Source organism: Anolis carolinensis, chromosome 5 (genome assembly GCF_035594765.1).
Source record: "Anolis carolinensis isolate JA03-04 chromosome 5, rAnoCar3.1.pri, whole genome shotgun sequence".
Lineage (NCBI taxonomy): Eukaryota > Metazoa > Chordata > Lepidosauria > Squamata > Dactyloidae > Anolis > Anolis carolinensis.
The window spans coordinates 143791545-143818430 of record NC_085845.1 but is presented as its reverse complement, the minus strand read 5'-3'; the positions used below and the strand labels follow the sequence as shown (position 1 = coordinate 143818430).

Sequence of the window (26886 nt, the reverse complement as noted above, 5' to 3'; positions counted from 1 at the left end):
CCCATTCATTCAAATACTACTAGATATTTCTATTTTTTATTTCTGTGCTTGAACCTATCTCACTATGAATATTGCTCATGCATATTTTTAAAAAGTAAACAAAACTTATCTACTTATACAGCTTTGACACAGATGCATGTTTTCATTGTTCAATCAATTCATTAATTAATGGTAAACCTTATGACCAATTCTGATGAAAAAGTGACATATTTAAGTGCAGACATTTGGTTTGATTACACACAGACATAGCATTTAATTAAATTATCAAATTACAGGCTCTTGATCTTGTCATATTTTATCTTAGTATTTTCTTCACATAAAATGTGATTATAATTGGTAAATTATGAAATGTTAATTTATTGAACATCTATTTAAAAGGTTCAGTTCACTGACACTCCTTTACTACAACTTCATCTAGAAATAGAAAACAGGTATATTTCATTTTGTCCAGACCTACAAAGAAGGTGCGATCATAGTTTAGATCTGGCAAGTAAGAACTTTATATAATAAATGTGACCCTTGACTGAATTATAATTTTGTTTTTTAAAAAAGCTTCCTAACCCACCCACCCCCTCTCTCTCATTCACGGTGAGTCAACATGTATTTAAACATTGCTTCAGAAAATCCAGATATTGCTTTATTCAAATATCTGTGAAAAACATATATAAATCACCTCGGTGAGGGAAATTTGCATTTCCTAATGATAGAACCTTAAGATTACCATGAATGTGAAGCATTTATAAAGGAGACAATTGTTTTTATTTACGTGTGTTAAATAGTCTCATAATCACCAACTTTGTCAAAAAGCCATTTTTCATGGATTACATGTGGCTGCCCATAAGGAATGAGACATTACGGATTGCAATAATTATCAAGATATTTGTGCATTAATTAATGAAGATTGCGATATAAACTGTGAACCTTGTCTAATAGGATGACTTTTTTTTTGCAAGCCATCTTTCATCCAAACACTTTTCAAGCAGCTTAATAATATAATTACTTTCAGAGCAGCATAAAAGAAAATGTTCTGTTGGCGATGTTGTGTGAAAATAAGCTTCATTAAGATTCTAGTTACTTCGAACCTTTGAAAGAATGAACCTATTCCAAGTTTTGGATGCTAATTTGCTAAACATGTCCTGTAAAAAATAGATGATTACATAGTGATAAGTACAAGGCAGGAAAAGTATAGTGATAAGTACAGGAAAAATTCTATAGCAGTTCATGTCTTATGAGTTTTAAACATTTGAAATGACTGGGTCCTATTTCTATTCACATCTTAATATTACAATGTATGTGTCAGAGTCGGCTCTACAACAAGGCAGAATGAAATGGCTATTTCGAATAGGATATTCTGGGTGTCATGGAAGAACAACATCATAGTAAATGGGAACAGTTCAAGAGAAATGAGATTTAGGGATTTGCCAAAATTGAAACATACAGTAGGTGCAACAGGATGGCAATTTAAAGATTATATACAATGGAAAAAGATGTAGATCGAGGACCTCATCACATGAGTGTATCCTCCGTGTTCTCTCATTTTTTCTATGCCGGCAAAACAGAGTCCCATGATGGCCATTTCATGATGCATGGTCACCCGTGGTACTTCATCTTGCCATCATGCTACAAGGGACAGAAGACTCTCTTTTCAGGAGTCTCAGCTCCTGCTTCTAGAAAGCAGAGCAATAATTATAGCAGTGCAATAATTGAGAACTTTTTAAAGTGTTGACTAATGGACTGACTCTGAACTACGATTTTAAACTTGTGTGATTTTAATTGTTTTTTAATAATTTATGTTTTAATATTTGATTTTAATTGTAAATTTTGGAATTTGTATGTTGGACATCAAATTGCTGTCAGTTGTTGAGGCCCTTCAGGGTGAGAAGGGCGGAATATAAGTATGGGAAATAAATGGAAAATAAATAAAGCAGAGGGGTGGGGGTGAGGGTGAGGGCAAGGGCAAGGAAAGTGAAAAACAGACAGGGAAAGGATGTTGGATGACTGGCCATCACCGAAGATGGATCCTGCTGAGAGAGAACAGGGTGAGATGTCTTCCCTACTCTTCCCAACAATTTCCTCTGCTTTCCTCCTGACTTTCTGATGAAGTCCTGAGAGAAGAAATCTAATAATGTCTTTCAAAGTAAATGATTTATTTTAGCATGCAGATTTGTGGCTATCAATCTACATCAGGCATGTGCCAACTTTGGCCCTCCAGATGTTTCGGACTTCAACTCCCAGAAATCCCAGTCAGCTTACTAGCTGTTAGGAACTGTGTGAGTTGAAGTCCAAAACACCTGGAGTGCCAAAGTTTGCCCATGTCTGATGTAGATGGACTCAATACTACAATTTTTGTAGGGTTTCTAAGGACAATTACACAGCTGTGGAAGTTGATCGTAATGTAGGAGGATATAGGAAAATGCAAATCGTAAACATTTTAAGATGTTGGTAGAATAATACAAATAGTTTAAATAGCTGGCCTGTTAACATTGATATGTGAAAGCAATAAAGCCACCAAGTTCTTCAAAGGTAAACACTTATCTGAGGATAATACATATGAATACTGAGGTACTCATATATAACTAAAGAGTGTGTGTCTTTTATGCACACACCTAAGTGAAATCATTGATATCAACCTGGGCAATGCTAGGTACATTTCCTAGTAATCCATATCCCAATGGCTCCTTGAGAGCCATTCCTATGTTGATACTATCCTTTTCTCTAGGCATGAAAATAGTATTGTGCCACTGAGTGAAAAATGTTATAATTAGGTATAGGTCTGGGGGTGGGGAGATAGGGATAATGCTCTTGAAAATTATAGCCCCATTTAAATAATTAAATGTGCTGCAAAGATAGATGCCAAGAGTTTCATGACAAAGACTAACGATTTATCGACAAATTAATGCACAGGGACCAACTCGGATTCATGAGGCATAGAATAATTGCAGATGGGTTAAGGCAGGTTTTTATCTGAATGCAAACTACTTTTGATATGGAGATACCTCCATGTTTGCAAATTCTGTCAACACTCAAGAAGTTTAGTTTTCTTTATTTTTGCTTGGTTTGGTCTAATCAAGAGCCTTTTCCTTGTTGATTATGATGTTTTATCTAAATTTGTATTCTAAACAATTATATACAGGCATTAAAAATTTCCCTCACTGCAAAACTAATGTGACACCTTCAATATGAAACGCTTCCATCCAGCTTTGTCCCCACTGTCTCTCTATTTTCTGTATGAGGAATAAAATAGATAATAATCAGATGTTTTATAGGCTGACTCATTTATACACACAGTATTTGTGGAGAACATTTGTCAGAAAGGCATTTAATATTTCAACATGTAATGAAATCATTGTCTGGAAACTCATATAGTAGCAATTCTCACTATCATATAAAGGGATAGGTCACTTGTGGCTTTCAGCTGTCATTGGATTTCCATCATCCATAACCAGTGGGCAGGTGCCTTGGGATCCAAGACAGTATTAAGGGCTACAGGTGTCTTGAGTCTTATGAGGATTCATATAAAGATGCTGATTCCATACCTCTTTATTGTTTATAATGAGATATCACTTTTTTGAAATACAGGCTTATGCCAATTTACCGGAAAATCAACTGACAATGTCCATGGAAGTGGAGCTGTGGAGTCAGTGGCACTGAAATACTGAAATAGTAAAAGTAATTCATTACAAATATTTATAAGTAGATAAATAAAGGAATCAGTTACCTACCCTGACTTTGGGAGACTGCATAGTCCTCTGATGGACTTACTTACACAGAATACAGTAGCATCTGTAGCAGGCCAGCATAAGCACCATTGTGGACAAATGAGGTCTGGTAACTTAAAATGCTTAAGAGAGAAGGCAGAGGTTAAAAGGAAATGCTTAAAAGATTTTAGCTGCAAACCAACATCTTTCAGTTTGATTTAAATATCGACACATGGAGATATGCTACACGGTCACTACAGAATTCCCATGGAGAATGATGATGATGATGATGATGATGATGATGATGATGATGATACCCACTTCTTGCAGCTCGAGGTGAGCTACAACATGGCCAAACCAGAGAGATAAAACTCAAGACTATTAAAATACATATAACAAGATACACACAGTTAAAATACAGGTTAAAATTAAAAGATAAAATGCAGATTAAAATGCTCAGTCAATCAAGCTAAATTTGACCAGGTAGACCTGCTGGAAGAGATAGGTCTTCAGTTGCATCTTAAATTCTGAAAGCTGATTTAGCTGTTGAATCTCTTCTGGTAGGTCATTCCAATCTTGGGGCAGCCAATGCAATGTTCCTCTGGATGATGTTGTAAATCAGGCTCTGGCTGGTTGAAGTAAGCATCCCTCAGAGGATCTAAGTGTCCGGGACAGATTGTAGGGAAGAATGTGATCTTGGAAATAACCTGGACCCAATTCTTGTAGGGCTTTAAATGGCACCATTATAAACCACAATATGCAATGCATATCCAGAGTGTGTAATTGCAATGCAAAGTGTTGGTCTGTACATAATTGCACATCCACTGTCAGCAAAATAATCTTTTGCACTATGGCAAATAATTCACCCTTCATGCATTGTACAACATATGGATGCATATGTCATTGATGGAATACTATCCATCATGGATTATCTTAGGCTAAAGTTTTAAAAATGGAATTCAGTGACATCTGTATTGGATTTTTTTATGTCAGGAGCAACTTGAGAAACTGCAAGTCGCTTCTGGTGTGAGAGAATTGGCTGTCTGCAAGGATCTTGCCCAGGGTATGCCCGGATGTTTGATGTTTTTACCATCCTTGTATGAGGCTTCTTTCATGTCCCTGCATGGGGAGCTGGAGCTGACAGAGGGAGCTCATCTGTGCTCTCCTCAGATTCGAACCGGCAGCCTTCAGGTCAGCAACCCTATCATCAAGTGAGCAGTCCTGGTTTAATCCATTGCGCCATCGAGGGCTTCATTGGAAATGTTTATATTGGAAATATATTGGGCTGTTTTTAACAATTACATTGAGGCCTATTTGATAACTATATTTCCATGATATGGCTGCAATAGAAGCCTTACCTGTTTGGCCTCACAAAACCTATTATGTCGGGTAGGTTGGAGTATGAAAGGGTGGCTGGAACACTATCCATCTAGTTAGATTCAGACATCAGGGTGCATCTACATTATAACATTAATGGAATTTGACACAACTTTGTTGCCATGGTTCAATGTTATAGAACCCTGGTATGGGTAGTTTGATGAGGCAATCCATGCTCTTTGACACAGAAGGTAAATTACTTTGTAAAAGTAGAACTCCCATAATTTTATAATATTGAGTCATGGCCATTGAAATAATTTCAAGCTGCATTAATTCTATAGTGTGCCTTCAGTGTCAACATTATATATTATACATTACATGTAATATTACTAATAATATTGCAGTATAGTGGTATAGTACAATATAGTAATATATAATACAGTAGAGTCTCACTTATCCAAGCTAAACAGGCCGGCAGAACCTTGGATAAGCGAATATCTTGGATCATGAGGGATTAAGGAAAAACCTATCAAACATCAAATTATGTTATAATTTTACAAATTAAGCCCCAAAACATCATGTTATACAACAAATTTGATAGAAAAAGTAGTTCAATATGCAGTAATGATATGTTGCAATTACTGTATTTACAAATTTAGCACCAAAATATCAGAATATATTGAAAACATTGACTACAAAAATGCATTGGATAATCCAGAACCTTGGATAAGTGAGTCTTGGATAAGTGAGACTCTACTGTACTAATATTGTGTTGTGCTAATAATATGTTGTATGTACTGTACATATAACTTGTAAGCAACTCTGAGCCCCCTTTGGGGTGAGAAGGGTGGGATATAAATGTAGAAAATAGATAAATAAATCAGATTGTTATATGTTTATTATGTTTTTAAATGTTTTTTTTTAGTTGGCTAACTCTAACTTTGTTGTTGTTGGGCTTGGTCCTGATCTTTCAAATCCCAATTCAACACTTTAACCTTCAAGACAATTCCCAAAAGCAGCAAAGTCACAGTGTCCCTAATTGCAGGAAAATCAATACAAATGCATAAAGCGAGCACGCAAACAAATCCCTTAGTGGCTGGAATACATTTCTTTTTATTTCTATTTAACACAAGATGCAAGATATATACAGAATGCCTCATGATTTGTAATACTTATGCTCATTACAGTTCATAAAGGTTAATACAAAGCCAAACAAATATAGGTATGAGTCAACAACACCTAGCTAGTGCTAGCAGCAGTTTGCACCACTAATCGGCAAGAAACTGGGTTTGTGTTCAAAACATTTTTCTCTCCTGAAGCTATATTATGGCTTTCCTTTCTTTAGGTTGCTTTTGTCTCTAAAGAAGAAAATACAATTGTAATTATGCAAAATCTTGTGGTTTCCTTGAACCTGCTGCTACCTCCCTCTTCATAAGCAGCAGCACACATATGCCTAAACAGTTGGAAAAAGATATAAATATAGGTCAACATCCTGTTTGGTGTTAACAGCATCATAACTTAGATTTACAACCTCACGAAGCTGGCTATTCACATTTACAATTGTGGCACCATTGACCCAACTGTAAATGTGCCCCCCAAATCCACTTTCAGAGCTAATGAACAAACCGTTCAAAACAACTGAGTCAAGCAAAAAAAAAAAAAAAAAAGTGAAGAGCAGCAATCTGCATATATACTTGTGTGTGTGTGTATATACACACAGAGATATATATATATATATTAGGGCTGTGCAAAAAATCGTAAAAGGGACGAAAGTCGTATGAGATGCGTTAAATCTGTACTTTTGATCCATGTTACAATGACTGTGCAGCACTGCCCTCCTATACAAACAAATGAAAACATCCAGTACACAGTTTCCATTACGTAACTGCCGTAAATCTCAGAGAGTCAGCTTAGCCTTTTAGCGCAAGCAACCTCTATAGGGCAGTGCAGGTGAACATGGTTGGGTTTCTCAGTCTATTAGGGCTGGGGAAAAAGGAGGAGGTGCTCCTGGCATTTCAATATTTCTATGAGGTTTTGCACGCCATTCTGAGAGGCAGGCAAGAAGCAAAACAAGCAGCAAATGAAAGGCATTAACTTTAAGCTTAAGCTTAACTTCTGGATAGCACACAACTAGCAACTGAATTTGTCTGTGAAGGAAAGCTTTCCTTGCACGGGATTCCTTTTAGGATTCCTACAGCCACATTCTTTTTAGGTTCATTTTCTTTGTGTATGCATGTGTTTGCGAGGTGGGGGAGTCCATCTAGGATTCATTTCTGTCCCCTCCCCTTTTTTTTTCCTGCTTTGGTTTTCTTTAATTTTAATCTTACGAATGTTTTTCTTTATTTTTAATTTTTTTACTGTATTGATTCTGGGGCAATTCTAGTACAGTAGAACCGGAATTTGTAGGACACTACTATCAGTTGCTGCCTTGTTGTTGGGATTCTGGGCAAACACAAAACATTATTTTATGCCTGCTGGTCAGCTGGCAGACAAGTTTTTTTGAATGCTATTATTGTTGTTGTTTTTATTTGTAAAACTTTAAAAATTTCCTAAAAATCAGTGGATGAGTGGATATTTCTGAAAGATGGTAGGAATGATATTCTGCTCCTCCTCTCTAGCTGTGGAGAAATTCCAGGGAATACCTTGTTTGGTTTTTGTTTTTTTAAAAAAAAATTAAGTAAAACATTAGAAATTTCCTAAAAATTATTGGATGTGCAAATCTTTCTGGAACTTGGGGGAAAAGATGCCCTGGTTATAGTGTATCATTGTATTATTTATTTATTTATTTACTTCATTTATAACCTGCCTTTCTCACCCCATGGAGGAATCAAGGCAGCTTACAATTTCAGCAAAATTCAATGCCACTTAAAACATAGTAATAAAACACAACCCATAAATTAAAACCAATTAAAACAGTTGTGCAAATAAAACATATAGAGAAATTGTAGAGAAATTTGAGCACACAGGTGTATACACATACACACATTGCTGCTCTTCTTAATATACGGTGCATACACACACGTTGCTGCTCTTCCCTCTTTTTTTACTGATCTCTAAAATCTCATTGCTGAATTGTTTGTTGGTATGTTTATAGCATATAGCCACCAAGGCTCCTGGAGCAATTTACAGATTGCTAATTTGACAATTCCCTGCCCTCATCTTTACAATCTAAAAGGACACAGCACATAAGGAGAAGGGGATGACAGTGCAGAAAGGATTAAATTCAGTACATGCTGTCTATGTTTTCTCCCTTGGAGGCAATGGCAGCTGGAATAGAGAAAAGGTCCTTCTGCAACCCAGTGGAATAAAGGCACAATAGTGTTGTTCTTGTTAAGTGCCTTCAAGTTGACTCTGTGATGACGACATCATATTGTTCAACTATGCAAAATTTATTTTGGGGAGATTTGCCATTGCTGCTCTCTAAGGCTGCATCTTTATTGACCATTTAATGCAGTTTGAAGCCAGCTTCAAATTGTGGCTGCAAGACAACAAACTCCTACAAAAGTGTGTGAAAGAAAGGCCTCGATGTCCATGAATGTTCCATGGTTTGTGTAATCATCACCATCTGAACCTCAAACCAATTTCAGGATTTTCTATGTAACCATCTGCACAGTGAAACCACTTTCTTCAAAACTGGTTTGAAATTGACTTAATGGTCAATGTAGATGTGCCCTTAGATGAGAGCTGTAGCCACAATGCAGAATTATAGCAGCTATGGTTCAATGCTATAGAATTCTGGGATGTGTACTGGCACCAGAGTGCAATGACGGAGAAAGCTGCATAATTCACCAAACTACAAATCCCAGAATTGAGCCATGGCAGTTGAAGTCCTACCAAAGCTGCTGTAATTCTGTAGTGTGGCTAGAGCCTGAGAAAGTGTAATTTGGTCAAGGAAATTCAATCCTTACTTTTTCCAGACTCCTAGTCCAACACTACGCCATGCTGACTCTCGGATTGTGTATTATTCCCCCATGATCAAGACTTTATTGTATTTATTATATCAAAGCTCTCCTTAACTATCTGAACCCTCATTAAAAACAAAATATAACAAAAACTTGCTACTGGCATGGAAGCCAACAATAAACAATGAGCTTCTGATTAAATACGTACTTTAGGGACAGGTCCATGGCAGGATTCACATAGCCTTCTAACAATTTATAACCTGGATATTAGCCTTGGTGGAAACATTGGAATCACTCTGAATTGACGATCTGTTTTAATGCTATGGCAGTGTACAGGTTTACAAGGTAGTTTCCTGCTGGCACGAATGGTGACCCCACCTTCGGCACTCCTGTTAACAGAAGAAAAACAACTATAGCGGTGGTTTTGATGCTCACCACAGTATATCAAGCCAATTTGTTAGTTGCCAGAAGCTTATGTGAAATGAACTCTGAAACTCCACAGAAAACAAAAGGAATAATTGGATCAGATACCGAGGATTGACTCAGCTATGTTCACAGCACCACTAAAACTGCCATCCCATGGAGATTTTACTGGGATTTGAGCCCCACTGAATATACTACACATGATAGAATTATGCTTTGAGAAATGCTCTCTTTTCTATAATTCTCAATTCACTCTTCAACTCCTGCCAAGAAACTGAACATCTTTTGAAATATACTTTTTTCCATGATAACTTTCATTTCTTTGTAAATTCACTGACTTTTCTGCTATTTTGGACAACTAAATATAAGGGTTTTTTTTTAAAAGGACCTACACTAAACAAAAAAATATAAAGGGGGCAAGGGAGACATTTCTGCACTATATGAAGCTATCCAATAAATGCCAGGAGATACGAAAGTGTTGGGAAAATTAGAAAGACTCACTGTCTAAGGTAGCGAGACAAAACCTTTGAGACAGAAGTAAGTGTGGATTCCCAGAATAAGTTCAGGTACAAGCTAATTTCTACCTCTGAAAATGTAGTAAGGAGGTAATAAAATAAGTTTCCTTGTATACACAGAGACTCACTAGGAACAAGTATGCTTACTTGAATACTTGATGTCAAATGGTTATCAGGAATTCCCAAAAGTAACTTCACAGATGTTCAGCTACTTACATATGAATAACAAAGTGTAATACCTCCTGACTCAAATTCCCCCTCCCAAGTCTACCTTAACAGTCAGCAACCATATCTGGTACAGGTCTGCTCATATTATTGGAGTGCAAGGAAGATGAAGCTTCTGGTTGCTTTCTGCCATTGAATGAGGTAGTCCTTCTTCTGGTTATTGGTAACCTCTCTTGTTGGTAGTCAGGGCTGGAAATATCCAAACATCATCCTCCTTGGACCCCAATTGGCAGCTAAACAGACTCCTTCACCGAGGGGTGTCTGCTGCAAGTTAAGGTGATGATGTGGTATGTATGTAGTCTTACAGTCAGACTCTATAGTCTTGCTGAATACAGAGCAGTTACTGATTCCTGGCTCTAAGTTACAAATCTGTAACTACAATACAAAATGCAGCCCTAATTTGTATCTTAAACAGGATTAGTTTGTGACAAACTCTATCTGTTGAAGTTTCTTTTAAGCAAGTTTATCCAATTTGTTCTTTCTGGACCAAAGTAGATGCATGGCAAAGCTGTGCTCTTCTATTTTTTTCCCTTCGTATTTTGTTTCACATCTATGCACATCTGAAAAATAAAATCACTGCATATATTTCCAAAAGGTGCACACAAACAAATTTTCATACATAGCTGCATGCATTATTGATACATTTCTTTGAGGAACATGAAGAACCATGTGTGGGTCTACAAATAAAATATATCAAAAACCCTCACAGGTGAAGAGTGGAATAGAATAGGAGGCTAAACAAAGAAGGAAGTGGAGAGAAATTGCCTTGACTGGTCTCTTCATCTTTAGCAAGAGAGAGAGTGCTTTCTGATCTCTTGAAGAGAAACCAAGATGTAGTATTATAGATGACTGAAAATGGAAGTTGAAACATGAGAAATTTGATAAGTATAGATGTAGATGCTACTCTGGTGGATTAACCTTCACAAAGCATTGAATCTTTGACAATTTGAAGACATCTCTTGAATGAATTGTGAGTCTAAAGCAGGTAAATTCTGCCCCTTGTACATTGTGAATGTGAGTCTCAGCACGTGAATGCTAAAACACTTTCAGATAGTGCAAAATGACTGCAGCTGACTAGATCCTACAAATAACTTGTATGCAAATGGCATACATATGGGGACTGTATGAAGTTAAAAAAGTAAACTACCCTCTTCTATCACACACCCCTTCCCATTTTAGAAATAAGAATCAGTGTTTTTTCCACACTACACTTTTACTGCAGTATGATTCCATTTTAATTGCCATTCCTATGGATTACTATCACCTGCAGTTTAAGGAGCATTGAAACCTCTCAACCAGAAAATGTTAGTGACTTATCAAACTACAAAGCCCAGGATTCCATATATGTTTTTAATGGCAGTTAAAGTGGAATCATAGCACTGCAATTGCGGTGCTCGGAGCCTGGATTTGTCTCTGTCTTTGTTCTATGTTAAGGCATTGAATGTTTGCCTTATATGTGTAATGTGATCTGCCCTGAGTCCCCTTCGGGGTGAGAAAGGCGGAATATAAATACTGTAAATAAATAAATAGTGTGAAACAGCATGTAGATTTTTCTTTTCCAAATTATCATTTACTCACATGAATGATTTTCCTTCCGGTATAGCTTTTGAATTCACACCTTGTCTCTTTCACACAACACAACTATAGTGCTTTGATACCCCAATATTTGACATGGTTCCATCCTAAGGAATCCTGAGATCTTTAGGTCATTTTGGCATTTTGCTGGCAGACAGCTGTAGTGTATTGCCAAATGACATATCCCAGAACTTCATAGGCCAGGAACATTAAAATGGTATAAACGAGTTATAATTATGCAGTTTAGAAAAAAATACTGCAATGTTACATTTTGAACCTTGACTATTGAATTAAAGTCCACAGAAGTCTTGATAATTTAATTGGAATCTTTATAGCTTTCTAGCTATGTTTGAAATGGAAGCTTCCATTTCAGTGGTCACGATGGCAGTAGAATTCTGGAAATCATAGTCTAGAAAAGTACATTTTCTATAATTTTGTCTTCCTTAAGCAGTGGAGTAGAAGATGAGAGAAGGTGGGTCCACAGTCAAAACACTGTGGGAGATCCTAAAGACTGGGCAGTACTTATAAGGGAAAGTGTAGCATTAATGCAAGACAGACACAACCCTGCTCTTATGTCTTATGTCTGAAACAGTGGAAAAAGCCGTAAACTCACCTTCAAAGAAAATTAGGGAAAAGGTTATAAAAGTTGTTCCCATAGGTCATTTAAGAAATTACTTGGTTTCTTCAAGATAGTTTCTTTTTGTTCCACCTGTTTAAGAATTCTTGAGTGTGACTCCATTCTCTGAATGAGAAGAAAATTGTTGTGTACCTCTGTCGGAAAATAACTCCATTGTCTGAAGGAGAAGACCATTGTGTACTTTTCCTCATTCATAGTTCGAAAGAAAAAAGAGAAAATTATCTGTCCTCTGCTTTGCTTTTGACAATGGATTGGGAAAGATTTATGTCAGAGTGTTCTCTATACGACTCATTTAAATGTGTTTGGAATTAATTTGCAATCTTTTCTGCACGCCATTTCTTGCAGGTTCAGTGACAGAAGGCAATGTCCTTACAGTAACCATCCTACCCGATTATATTGATGCTAACCTACTCTGACCTCTGAGTCATCTTTGGAAAAGGCTCATTATGATGATGGCATCCTCTCATTAAGCTTTGTTTCCCTGGAGCTGGACTATTTTTGAAGCAGACAATATGTTTCCCTGTTTAACAATAAATAAGCAGAACAACAGTTCTTGTTTAGCAAAATATGTTGGATTTCATATCTATTAGTATTTCAGCAGAATTGTTGGCATAGGACTAAATACATGACTGATGGGAAGTTCTTTTTTTAGTTTTTCATACACTGGACCTCCTTCATTGCACCCTCCTTTACATAAACCTAGACCACATGATAAAAATAAACAAACCAAACACTAAAAGAGAGCATGGGCAAAAAAAACCTGAATAAGAACCTCTTCACATGGCCCTTTTAGGCTGTGCCATTGCGCCAGCAATTGCTCACCCCATCTCACCCCAAATTATTTTAGTACTCAATCAATACATCCCAATATCCCACCTTTTCCCCAAGACTGAGACTCAAGGTGGTTAATAGATTAAATACAATTCAAATAAAACCATATATAAGTAAATGCATACAAAATCCAGATTAAAATAGCATTCAACTACAGTAGAGTCTCACTTATCCAACGTTCTGGTTTATCCAACGCATTTTTGTAGTCAATATTTTCAATACATCATGTTATTTTGGTGCTAAATTCGTAAATACAGTAATTACTACATAGCATTACTGCGTATTGAACTACTTTTTCTGTCAAATTTGTTGTATAACATGATGTTTTGGTGCTTAATTTGTAAAATCATAACCTAATTTGATGTTTAATAGATTTTTTCTTAATCCCTCCTTATTATCCAACATATTTGCTTATCCAACATTCTGCCGGCCTGTTTATGTTGGATAAGTGAGACTCTACTGTATTTGTATAGTTATTTTTGAACCACAACTCCCCATATGCCCCAGCATCACCTCTCCTACTCTCTAGAAGCTGATGCATATCATAAGGAAAACCATATTTCCATTTGGTGAGTCCAGACATTTTTGCTAATGTAAACAAGTCCTTAGCCAATATAGGCAACAATGAGGAATGATGGGAATATCTAACAAGCCAGTTGTGAAACTCTAAAGTAATCTGATTATTTTTTCAGGTTTTCTTTCTTACCTCATATTTGTGCCAGTTTTGTCTCCTTTTCACTACCATGGAAAAAAAGAGTTCTATTGCATTAGTAGAGTAGATGTGACTATGAACTATTTTCCACCACATTGAAATAACAAAAGTTATAAAATTCACAAATCCTGTATAGTAAAAGGTTAAATGGTGTCCTGTTTTCTCTTAGGGTTCAAGCTGTTGCACAGTTAATGGTTTGTAAACATTTAAAATGATGTCTTAAGTCACTGATTCAGGTGGGAAGTTGACATTAGCAACAATTCCATGATCAAAGAGAGAGAGGCAGAGTAATCTAACATTGACACCAAATGGCAAATAAATTGCAGCATAAAAGGTCACATTGAAAATAACTGTCAGTTTGGAATGCTAGGAGGTCAGAAATTGTCAGCAGCATGCCCTGTGATGGCACCAAATACTTCTATGTCGTGTGCAAGCTCGCATAATCTGAAATAATTGGACCATCATAAAATAAGAGTCAGAAATTCTAAACTGATGTTATGAAGAGGATTTTTGCCCAGTGTGGAAGCCATGCAATAAGCATTGACTGTAAACCTGAACCCAGTGCATGTGTGCAAAGGAGATAAATTGCCAAGGGCAAACTTTGTTACACCATAATCCTAGGCATATTTAACTAGAGGTAAACCCCTCTGGATTTTATGGGATGTACTCCAAGATACAAAATGTGAGCTTCTTCTTCCAAATTTAAAATGGGTTTTGTGCTACCATATAATTGGGCACTCTGGGTAACATAAAAGAGGAATGTCATATATGGGTTTGTAGTAGGGAAAGAAGACAATTCAATTAGATTAGTTTGGATTTGTTAAGATCTTCATATTGCTCTTCCTCTAAACAAAAAGCCAGGTTACATTGGGGTGAGCAACTGTGGCTTCTCAGAAATTGTGGGATAATATCTCCCATAATCCCTCACTATTGGTTTTATTGGCTAAGCCTGATGGGAGTTGCTTTCCAGCAACACTTGGAATGGTCTTGAGCAAAGTATTCAGGAAAATACACCTGATTTTGTTGACTGCTTTCAGAGCCGGCCCTAGGTATTTTTCAAGTGTAGGCGAACAGAATTTTGGCGCCCCCACCAAACAAATCACTGAAAAATAAAAGTGTTGGATAAGCGAAAATGTTTGATAATAAGGAGGGATTAAGGAAAAGCCTATTAAACATCAAATTACATTAAGATTTAAGCAATTAATGTAATTAATTAAGAAATTAAGCACTAAAACATCATGTTTTACAACAAATCAAGAGAAAAAGCAGTTCAATACCTTGCAGAGGCAGGCCGCAGGAGACAGGAGTTGCCTCGATGGCGCCCCCAACAAGAAGGCGCCACAGGCAACTGCCTAGTTGGCCTGGTGGTTGAACCGCCGTTGACTGCCTTCTACATCTATTCTAATTGTAAATATTTTCAAGATAGCCTAACATAAATTTAACTAAATATAGTGTATCATAAATGGATATCTTCTGGGTAATCCTTTGCAAACAGGCATAGCAAAAAAATCTTTCCTCCTTAGACTTCTCCTTCTACCTGCACAACTATCTTTAGAGGCCAACATCAAATCCCACTAACTCCCAGAATCTATAGCCCACTCTTAATAAGTCTGAGAAATTTCAAAAGTGAGAAGATCTTTCAAAAGCTGGCAATATCTTCAGAGTTTTGCGAACATAGTCATAGGGATGGAAAGCTCATCTTCCTAAATAGTTGTATGAAACATAGGAGGTGAGAGAAATCTGTGGACATTCGAACTACACCACAAGGACACTTGGAAGTACCATCTCTAATTTGAGTGTTCTCCTCCTCCTTTTTCTTTTTCCCCTTCCCCTTCATGTCATGGCAACTTCAGGTAAGAACCCTGGTGACTACATGAAGCCCATAGGCATCAGGATTGCAACATGGGTTGAGCATTGAACTTACTGCAGATATGACTTGGAGTCAAACTATAGGTAAAGGTTTTCCCCTGACATTAAGTCTAGTTTTGTCCAACTCTGGAGGTTGGTGCTCATCTCCATTTCTAAGTTGACGAGCCAGCATTGTCCATAGACACCTCCGAGGTCATGTGGCTGGCATGACTACATGGAGTGCCATTACATTCCTGCCAGAGTGTTACCTTTTGATTTACTCACATTTGGATGTTTTCAAATTGCTAGGTTGGCAGAAGCTGAGGCTAACAGTGGTAGCTCACCCCGCTCCCCGGATTTGAATGGCTGACCTTTTGGTTAGCAAGTTCAGCAGCTCAGCGGTTTAACCCGCTGCATCACCAGAGGCTCCCAGAGTCAAACTATATCTGGCATTAAACATACACTTGCAGCAAACATGCAGGTTTTAAAAAAAATGTTAATTGCAATTATAGAGAGGCAATTAATGGGATCATAATAGGCATAAGGAAAATTCCCCTCATCAATTCAAAAGAGGATTTTTCTTTTTTATTTACAGCAGGGGAGGAAAGAGTTAAATCCACCCACTTCCTCCATGGCTATTCTGATCCCATTAATGATCAGCCATCTTTCTCCCACTGATGCCATTCACATTTTTACAAGCCCCAAATATGCTTGTAGCAATACCATACATAATTTACTGCTAACCCCCTGATGGATTTTGACCATTCACCTAACTTTATTATTATGGTTGCTGCTCCTGCTGCCATGGCCATCATTATTTTTAAAGCAGTCTACTTTTAGTGTTCATTACATGCTGATTCCAGAGTGCTCTCAGTGAAACCAGTAGGGTATCAGAAATAACGGCGATGTTTGATTTCAGTCTGAAGTAACAGTCAGTGTACCGATGGCTTTTCTCTTTGGGGTTTCTTGAAAGAAGAGGAAACAGCTTTCCAAACAACTGTCATCTGTGTTGCTAGTAGATCAAATAAAAATAGGATGAGGAGTTGCAATGAACATGCACAGACACAGACACAAAATAATCCTTATCGTCTGTTCAGATTTCTGTGTCAATAACCAGTAGTCTGCTAATAAACTGTTCAATTACCAGGAGTCAAAAGATAAATATTGGTTCCAGAGACAGGGTTTTATAGAATTTATTTAGAAAACATTTAATTTTTAAAAAACGGAAATATGAATAAAATTCAGTCTGCTAAACGGAGTCCACTTCTCATTCATTACAACAGGCCTTACAAACAGGAAAATGTCCAGGTGGGATCTATATATTGCCAGCAGACTCCGTTATTAGTGTTTTTCTTGTTGTTCTTGGCATCGTGCAGGCTTATCCAATTCACCAAGGATATCCAATACATTGCAAAATTTATCTCCAGTTTTTAAAATTTAAAGGTTATATAGAACCTTGGCACTCTTTGACAATATAGATTGCCTAGAATAAAGCCTTTTATGTCTGCACCTGCCCAATCTGCAACTGGTTTATATTCCTGTCTTCTTTAGGCCCAGATGTCATCTATCCTTTTAGCTGGTCAGAAAAATTTCATGCCCCCAGATGGCCACGTTTATAGAAGTGCTACTGAGCATGAATTAAGAAAAGGATTTATGGTTCATTTATACATGAAATTTTACATCTGAGCCAAAACATGGCATTTTACCTTGAGAGGCATTTTGCTGTCAGTTGTCTGTTGGTCTTATGGCTGACAGTAATCCGTTTGATTTCTCAAAACTGGTCTATAATATCTGCCTATCCCTCATCCCCCCCCCCTCCATATATCTACTGTGAGATCATCACAAATCCTTTCATTTATAACACGGTCCTTCCAGGCAGGTTGAAAGTTTATTAATACATGAAGGTAATGTGGCATTTGGTGAACAATGCTACAGTCAGGTCAGAATTTCAAGGATATATTGATGTACATCCAACAGAATGGACACATAAAACACACCCTTTGCGTTTTTTTTCTAGATTTCAAAAAACTGGGTTGATATAGGGGCACTGCAAACTATTACCAAACCTCTACTATGTGATTTCTACTGCCTGAACCTAGCATTCTTCCAAAAATATCCTGAGATCCATCAGTCTATTCCACCCTTTCAAGTGGACTAATGAAATGGTGAACTGATTTGTTTCATCCATGGATGGGAAGATAGGCACCTAATTCTATAATACATGCTGATCCTTCTAACATTAAATTAAGGGAGGGGAGAGCTGTTTAACTGTGGAATATGCAGCCTCAGAATATGGTAGAGGGTCTTTCTTTGGAACTGTTTAAATAGAGGCCACATGGTCATCTGTCAGGAGTGGTTTGTATATTCTTACATCACAGGGGGCTGGACTGGATGGCCCTTGTGTTCTCTCCCAACTCTGTGAATCTGTTATTTAAATTTAGTGATAGGAATTCATGGTTAATGTGCCTAATTTGGAACTGCCTAAAGTCTGTCCCACAGAAGTTAAAGGGCCAGCAGAATAATGTCTTTCCACCATTGCCTACCCAATATAGAGAAGCAAGGAGATAGTGAACCTGAATCTCCAAGTAACATCCAACTGCGGACTGTCAAGATGGTGTAATGACTAGAAAGCCAATAGCACCCTCTAACACTTATATTGTGGGAGCGGGATGTGGCGCAGGCTGGTGAACAGCCAGCTGCAATAAATCACTCTGACCAAGAGGTCATGAGTTCGAGGCCAGCCCGTGGTGGGGTGAGCACCCGACAATTAAAATAAAAAATAGCCCCTGCTTGTTGTTGACCTAGCAACCCGAAAGATAGTTGCATCTATCAAGTAGGAAATTAAGGTACTACTTATAAAAGTGGGGAGGCTAATTTAACTAATTTACGACTCCATAAAAATCATCCAGCCACCGTTGGAATGAGGAAGTGCCATCCCAGTGGATGATGAAGCAGCTGCTCCCCCTGTGGCTGGAATTGAACATCCCCTCAGGAGAAGATTAAATTGCCTCTGCGTCTGTCTCTGTCTCTGTTCTATGTGTATATGGCATTGAATGTTTGCCTTATATGTATACAATGTGATCCCCCCTGAGTCCCCTTCGGGGTGAGAAGGGCAGAATATAAATACTGTGAATAAATAAACAAACAAACAAATAAATAAATAAAATGTGAGCATAAATTGCAAAGCAGTTGCCCATCCCTACATTTTGTCTTGAGGTCTTTTATTTTCTTTTTGATTCTTTCTCTATGGAGTTAGAGAACTCTCTAAGGACCTTTCGCACGGCCCTTTCAGGCCATACCGTTGTGCTGGCAATCACTGTCGAAAAGGAAGACGTGCGAGGTGGCTTGGGGAGCTCCACACGCCCTCCTTCCTTCCTTCATCAGATGGCAGAAAAGGTTTACAGGGATTTGGGGAGGAAAGTGCTGGTAGCTCCGTTGGAGCTACCCGAACAACACTTTCTTCCTTGTTGTGGAGGACAAAGCACCCTTTGACTCTTTGCCTCTACTTTGGGAGGAAAGTGGGCAGGGCCTGCCATGTGGTGTGTGTGACGCATGGCAGGCTCTGTCCAAGCTGTGAAATAAAGCGGAAAAATGAGGTTAAGAGGTCCAGATACTTTCACAGTACACAACTCTCCAAAAGGAGCTTGTTATATGATGCATTGGAAATTGTGGAACCTGATGCTTGTTTTTCCTAAAGTTTTAGTTAGTAGATGTTTTTCAAAAAGTGAACTGTATTTCTCAAACAGTGAGAATCTCTGGAGTCTTTCAGTTGTGCAACTTGAGTCTGCCTGACAAATCAGACTAATGTTCACCTCTGTCTTGAGTTGTTCAACATCTAGTCCTTCAACATTTTGTATTCTTTCCAATGCATCCTCAGTGACGAAAATTCAACATGAAGAGCCATTCCAGTGTTGATGTGAGGAAGTGAAATTCTACAGGGAAATCTCTTAGATGAGCACTCGGTACTTTAAAAGCCAAAATAACCAGCTCAGTGTTATTGTGTAAGCAAGCGAAATATAAATGGGGAGAGGAAGCAAAGGCAAAAACGAGTCAAGAACATCCAAAGAGGCTATTGTGGAAGAACAAACAGTTTCCCAAATGTAAGAGATTAAATGAATAAACAAAACATTAAAAAACAGTTCAGTGTCAGAAGGTAAAGTTCAGTAGTGATTGAGATGTTGGAATAATGAAACAATTCCCAGCAAACCTCATCTATTTAAAAAGTTATGAAACAGGATTATCTGTCTTTCAGGATAATTCCATAACATTATTAGAAACTGTAATTTATTGGTTTTTTTCTATATGGCATGGGGTCCTTGATGTGAAATAGGAATACAATAAGTTTTTCTTGGTGACCTCTTTGGCAATGGTGCTCTCCTCTGGCCCACATAGCCTGTAGGCTATGTGGGCCAGATTAACCATGTATCATTGCTTCTCCTTCCTTAATTTAATGTTAGAAGGATGTTACAGACTTGGGTATCATACAAGAGGCATTCATGGAAAACTGGGACTTTTGAGTTTAAAAAAAAAAGAACATGTTTCAAGGAGTAGAAGCTGCATTTCTCCCCCCCCCCCCCCCCCGCGCTACATTTATATACTTGTTTTAGCATTTAACCAATGCCTGGAAATCTCCAGCACAGAAAGATTTGTCAGTGTGCAGTATGCCTAACCATTCTAAGACAGCCTGTTTCATTTTGTCATCAGTATTTTAATGGTGACCTCCTAGGAACACTTTTAGGGGTCCATATAGAAGGTGGAAATCACTCAGAGGGAGGTCCAGGCTGTAGGGGGATGTGGCATTGCCTTTCAATCCAGTTGTTGTAATGTGCATGACTTCACATTAATCCCACCCTTCCCTGTCAAAATGTTCCTTCAGCTCGTGCAGACTTCTACTATTATGTGCTAGTCAGAAGTGGAAAACTGTCTTTGTACCCAGCATGTGCTAACTTTTCAAAAATGCAAATGTTTGTGGATTACTGTGTTCATGGTTCCCACAGAAAGACTAGTCTCTTGTGCAAATGCATCGATAATCTAGGATCGGACATTCCACATGCTGAATGTTTACAGGAATGACTGCTGTGGGCTGGGAACCACCATGGGTTGGTATCATCACTGATTGATGTATGGCCATCTTGGCTTACACTATTAAAATGCCATACTGTGACTGAAGGCCCTTCCATACAGCCCTATATCTCAGAATATCAAGGCAGAAAATCCCACAATATCTGCTTTGAACTGGGTTATCTGAGTCCACACTAGCCATTTATTACTGCATGTAGTACCGCCACACCAGCATTCATTTTTATACCTGGTTTGACTTGAACCTTTATAAAACACGTTTTATTGAATTAGGTGCCTACCTTTCCACCCATCATACCTGGAAACTCTTTTGGTAGTGTCATATACTTTTTAGGGCCATTCCACGCAGCTATATAACCCAGAATATCAAGGCAGGGAATCCCACAATATCTGCTTTGAACTGGAATATATGTCAGTGTGGACTCAGATAACCCAGTGAGATTTTTGCCTTGATATTCTTGGATATTCTTTTATATTTGATATTCTTGGCTGTGTGGAAGGGCCCTTAGTTTTAACTATTTGCAGAAGGGCTTTTAATAGAGCAGAACTTACATTTTGGAATGATATTCCTATGAGATGTAAGGCATGCATCAATGATGGACATTAGCCAGACTGGCTGGGATGTTGAGAATTGTCTTTCAATGTACAGTATCTGGAAAACATGAGTTTGGGGAAGTCAATTGTGCACATAGCGAGTCAGGCACGTACATGCAGACATTTCTTCCATATCTGTTTGTTTTTCTATTTGATCTATTTTCCACTTTTCTCTCAAAGTTAGGATACAAGGCAGATTCCAACATAATTAAAACAGACTCCAATAAACCACAATAAAATAAAAGTAATTAAAACATTAAAACCCCAATTATAATAATGAAATACAATGCTAATAATAAGCATTACCTTGAAGGCACCAGATTGTGTTTGATCATGGAACTTAAGCAGGGTCAGGCATGGTTAGTATTGGATGGGGGTTTGCCAAGGAATACCAGGTGCTGTGGGTTATCATTCAGAGGACAATGATGGCAAAACGGCGCCCAAATAGTCCCTGTCTTTTTTTTAAAAAAAACCCTACAAATTTCATGGTTTTTTTTTTTAAAAAAAAAAAAGACAGAGAGTACTTCGGAGCAGGTTGCTATCACTCTTCTCTGAAATTCATGGGGTTGCCATAAGTGGGCAGTTGCTTTGAAGCCACATGCAGGCATAGTATCAAGAAGGTGAAAGGCTTGCCTAAATAGAAAGGTGCGGTAACAGCTAGAAGGTCTTGGGAGATTATGATCGAAAAGCCTCACTGATACTAAGGCAGTCTTTGACAAGGACTGGAGGGTGTTATTAGAAGTATGTCTTCAAAGGCCAGCATGCATAAACATGAGTAGTGCTTTGACTGAATCAGATTTATTTACTTTTTTTTTTTTGCTTTTCTTCATGTACTATTTCTTGGCATTTGGGGAAAAATACTGAATACTATTCTAGTTTGCCTGTGGAAAGCATGCATCTGTCTTGCTTGACTCATGCTGATGCAGAGGGAGGAAGTTCTTAACAGGGCATGAACTGGAGTTCATTACTTCTGCTTTCTAACAAGACTAGAGGGAGCTATTAGTCAGGCTGAATCTCTAGTTTCCTTAAAGCCAGACTTCCCATGTGGCTATTCATTTTGCCATTGGCTAAAGCACTGGCAACTCGGAACAACTGTATCATTGTCCTGCAATTAATTATAGTTTCACAATAAAAACCCTACACACTTTATTCAGAGCCTCCAAGACAGAGGCTCTTCTCTGCAGCATTAAAACGTCAACTGGATGAAAAATAACTGCTCTGTTCTGAACTGAATGCTCACACCTGTCTGCTGTATGTGCTGACCTGTAGTACATTTTACTGAAAGGATGGATTGCTAGTTAATTCACAGAGGGACAGCCAGGTGCATTCATTTGGATTGTAGCAAAAACAATTGAGAACTTTGTTGCTAAAACACTTTTTATGCTGGCACATTCATTTGTAGATGTCCATGTTATTTAACAAAGTGGATGGCACTCATAAACAAAAGTTTATGTCATAATGAATTGTTTATTTGTTCGTTTTTTAAACTGGCCAATATGATCAGATAGAAAATACACCTGCAAACAAAAACAGTCTTGCTGTTACTGAGTACTTGTGAAAACAGTTTCAGGAGATATAATAATATTTTGTCAGATAAGCTCTTGAAAAAGAGGTCCAAACTGAAGTGCATACTTTATGAGATGCCAATGCAATTACAATTCCATGAACAAGATTTTGAGCTAATCATTTAAATCACTGCAGGGCATGGATTTTGTTTTGCACTCCCTGGTGCTTTCTTGTTCTATTCAGATAGATTTTAAATTTATACAAAGCTTCCATTTTTTTATAGAGGGTGGTGATGCCAATGAAGATTTGTAGTTTACTTTTGCATTTCTGCAAAGAAATGAAGCTTTTACAATGTGTCCTTCATAATTCTACCTTAGAACCAAAGATGTGTTCAGATTGATTTCACACATTTTTGTTGTTGTTGTTGTTGTTGTTGTTGTTATTATTATTAATAATATTACTACTACTATTATTTGGCCTAAAATTTTTGCTAGTCATACTACAGTAAACCTACTGGACCTGTATCTAAATGCTAAGTTAACTTGTTAATTAGAGTTGTGCACAGATCTGTTTTTCTTTGGTACCTTTGCTACCTTTGGGAGCATGTAATGGTAAGGACCCTCCCAGCATGAAAACCCGCCCGCAACAAAAGCAAGTGGGGGTCGATCTCAGCCCCTCCTTCCCTATTCGGTATCACAGTTGAATCTTTTTGATTTTCCTGATTCTTTTTATTTAGTGACTGGGAGTTATAAATACAAACTTTTATTACAGTCCATGGACCCACAGCTGTTGAATAAATAGCATACAGGAATGTACAAATCCCTCGTAACCGGGGAAATAAACAATACAGACACATACTACACAGTGTCAGGTAATACCCTGATCAGAAACTAGGCTCTTTCTCAGTCTTGCTGCCACTGCAAGGAATTTTGCCACAATGAGGGTCACCCCATTGTGCTTGTCCTCCAAAAGATGTCTGACCTTCCCTTGCAGGGAATGGTTGGACAATGAGGTCAGGATTGGATGTAAGAGTTGGCCATGTTGAGCTGAGTAATAGCGTTATGAACACAGTACGGCACGTTTAACAGGTCAATGATATCACCCTGGTTGCAAATACTCTTTTTTTATTTCACATTGCCTTCTTTGTAGTTCTTAATAAAATTATTAGCTACCTTCAATTTTCCTCTGCAATGGCGAGGTGAACTATAGGCATTCAACTGAATGAATGAATAATAGAATTGATGCACTGCTTCACTTAGCTCTTGCCTCTGTAAAGTGCTGTGCACTCTGATGATGCCATATATAATAATGAAAATGATTAATTACATGTTGGAGCTTTACTTCCAAGTAGTGGGTTAAATTGTTAGGGCTTATTCTTCCCACATCTCATCATGGGCTAATGCTAAGCTTTGTGTGTTGGTGTGTATGTGCAGGTAAGAATGTGATCGTGTTGGTTTCCAGCTGGGACTCAAAGCACTCTTATTGGAAACTGAAAATTTATCTCAGACTTTAAAATGTAGCTTTTGTGCAATTAACTCTTGGGACCTCTTCACACTTAGCTATTTTTGGTGGTAGCAGGTACTCAGTAGTGCAACCTGAAGTTATGCACTTATGACAATATTCACTCCCACTATGTATCCCTTAGTTTAGTCACTGACGCTAATCTCCATTTACCACTAGGGCCTCTTACCTTGTCACTGAGAAACAACTGACTGATTTTTCCATCTACCCCTTGCATGAGAGATCTCTGAGGTGACGGAGAATTGTAACAGGGGCCTTGTTTCCACTGTTACACTGGAAACCACTCATGGGAGAGGATGGAAATGGTAGCCAGATGCTTCCTGAATGATAGGGGAACAAACTCAATTGATCTTAATGACTGATCCTAGACAGCGCAGAAGGGAAATGGAGTCAAGCTGGGTTTCATTTTGTAACACTAACCATGGTGCTTACTGACATATGCTTCAGACAGAAACTGTCCCAGGAATCAGGTGGTTAAAATGCCAGAGCTGTCAAGTCATTATTTCAGTCCAAGGACCTCTTCACACTAGCCTCATGGCATCCTGCATGCCCTCCCTCCGTCCCCATCAGACAGGGACAGTAGGACAAATGGACGAAAATGCAGCAATACGTGGTGCCAAGTTCGCCTTTCCCCCATCAGATGGGGGAAACACACCAAAAATGTGGTTAGCTCCATCATAGCTACCCAAAACACGTGTACTTCTCCGTCATGGGTGGGGAAGCATCCTGCAACGCTTCCTTGCCACTTCAGGATGAATAGTGCAGGGGTAAGCCAGCGTCAGCTGATGGCGCTCAGTAGGCTCCATTCTGAAGATGAAAAGGGGGCCAAAAAACCCAGTGTGATGAGGTGGCTGATCAGTCACAGGTTATCCAAGAAACTGAAGAGTGAAATAAGAAGGTGATCATGAGCTAGTCCAGGAGCTGTTATAAGAAGTCAGCACTCCAGATACAACAAACTAGCAAGGAAGAAATTGAGCCATTCAAGGTCATGAAAGCATTGTGCATGCCATGTCTTTGGCATGCTTAGTCATAGGATTGCGCAATTCAGCTGGACCATGATCCGTTTTCAGTGGGCACCCAGATCTGTTTTTAGGAAACTCCCAAAACTGGCTAATGGAAAAAAAAGTTTTTGGCTCAGCAACCAAAAGATTTCAGAATATCTGGCCCATTGGCAGCAGTGGGGAACTTACGAGGCTCCCCTTTCTGTCATTTTAGGGCATTAGACTTAAGAAACCACCCTTTCTGGCATCCCTTCCCCTTATATCCTTCAATGAGTCTAGGGTTTAAGGCAGGGGTCCCCAAACTAAGGCCCGGGGGCCGGATGCGGCCCTCCAAGGCCATTTATCTGGCCCCCGCCCTCAGTTTTAGACTTAGGCTCGCCCAAAGTCTGAAATGACTTGAAGTTGCACAACAACAACAATCCTACTTGATTATCTCATTGGCCAGAAGCAAGCCCACACTTCCCACTGAAATCCTGATAAGTTTACAGTATATTGGTTAAAATTATTTTTATTTTTAAATATTGTATTGTTTTTTCATTTACCAATATTGTAAATGAATGATATGGCAATAATATTATATATTGTGTATACATATAATATTGATAATAAATATTATAATGTAATATAATATAATATTTATTTATTTATTACAGTACTGTATTTCTACCCTGCCCTTCTCACCCAATGGGGGACTCAGGGCGGCTAATAATAATAATACAATATAATAATATTGTATAATATAATATTAATTATATATTATATTTTAAATGCAATATTACTAATAATATTACGGTATAATGGTATAGTACAATATAGTAATATATAATGCTAATATTGTGCTAAGCTAATAATATAATATATTGTATGTACATACAACTTGTAAGCCGCTCTGAGTCCCCTTCATAAATGATTGTTGTTGGGGGAGGGGGGTTGCACTACAAATAGGATACAGTAGAGTCTCACTTATCCAACATTCACTTATCCAACATTCTGGATTATCCAAAGCAATTTTGTAGTCAATGTTTTCAATGCATTGTGATATTTTGGTGCTAAATTCGTAAATACAGTAATTACTACATGGCATTAATGTGTAATGGACTACTTTTTCTGTCAAATTTGTTGTATAACGTGATGTTTTGCTGCTTAATTTGTAAAATCATAACCTATTTTGATGTTTAATAGGCTTTTTCCTAATCTTTCCTTATTATCCAACATATTCGCTTATCCAATGTTCTGCCGACCCGTTTATGTTGGATAAGTGAGACTCTACTGTATGTGCAGTGAGCATAGGAATTTGTTCATTTTTTTTTCAAATGATAATTCAGCCCCTCAACAATCTGAGGGACCATGAATCGGCCCTCCACTTAAAAAGTTTGAGGACCCCTGGTTTAAGGCAACAGGCTTAAGAAACCACCTTTCTTTAATCTTTACCGCTTATATCATTGAATTAGACTTATCTCTTCACAAAGGGCTGAATTTGGTGGCATGCGCCCGCTCCGCCC

General features: G+C 38.0%; 1 long non-coding RNA gene across 3 annotated transcripts in view; it reads left to right on the top strand.

Annotated features, from left to right (window-relative positions):
* The window catches only part of LOC134299500 (uncharacterized), a 138936-nt gene that overhangs the window by 97080 nt on the left and 14970 nt on the right, over positions 1 to 26886 (top strand). The window contains exon 3 of one of the 3 annotated variants that reach the window (XR_010006711.1): positions 12638 to 12858. The exons of the other annotated variants lie outside the window; for them this stretch is intronic. This is a non-coding gene — a long non-coding RNA (uncharacterized LOC134299500). Of the gene's footprint in view, positions 1 to 12637; positions 12859 to 26886 lie in introns of those variants that run through there. 3 annotated transcript variants of the gene reach the window in all.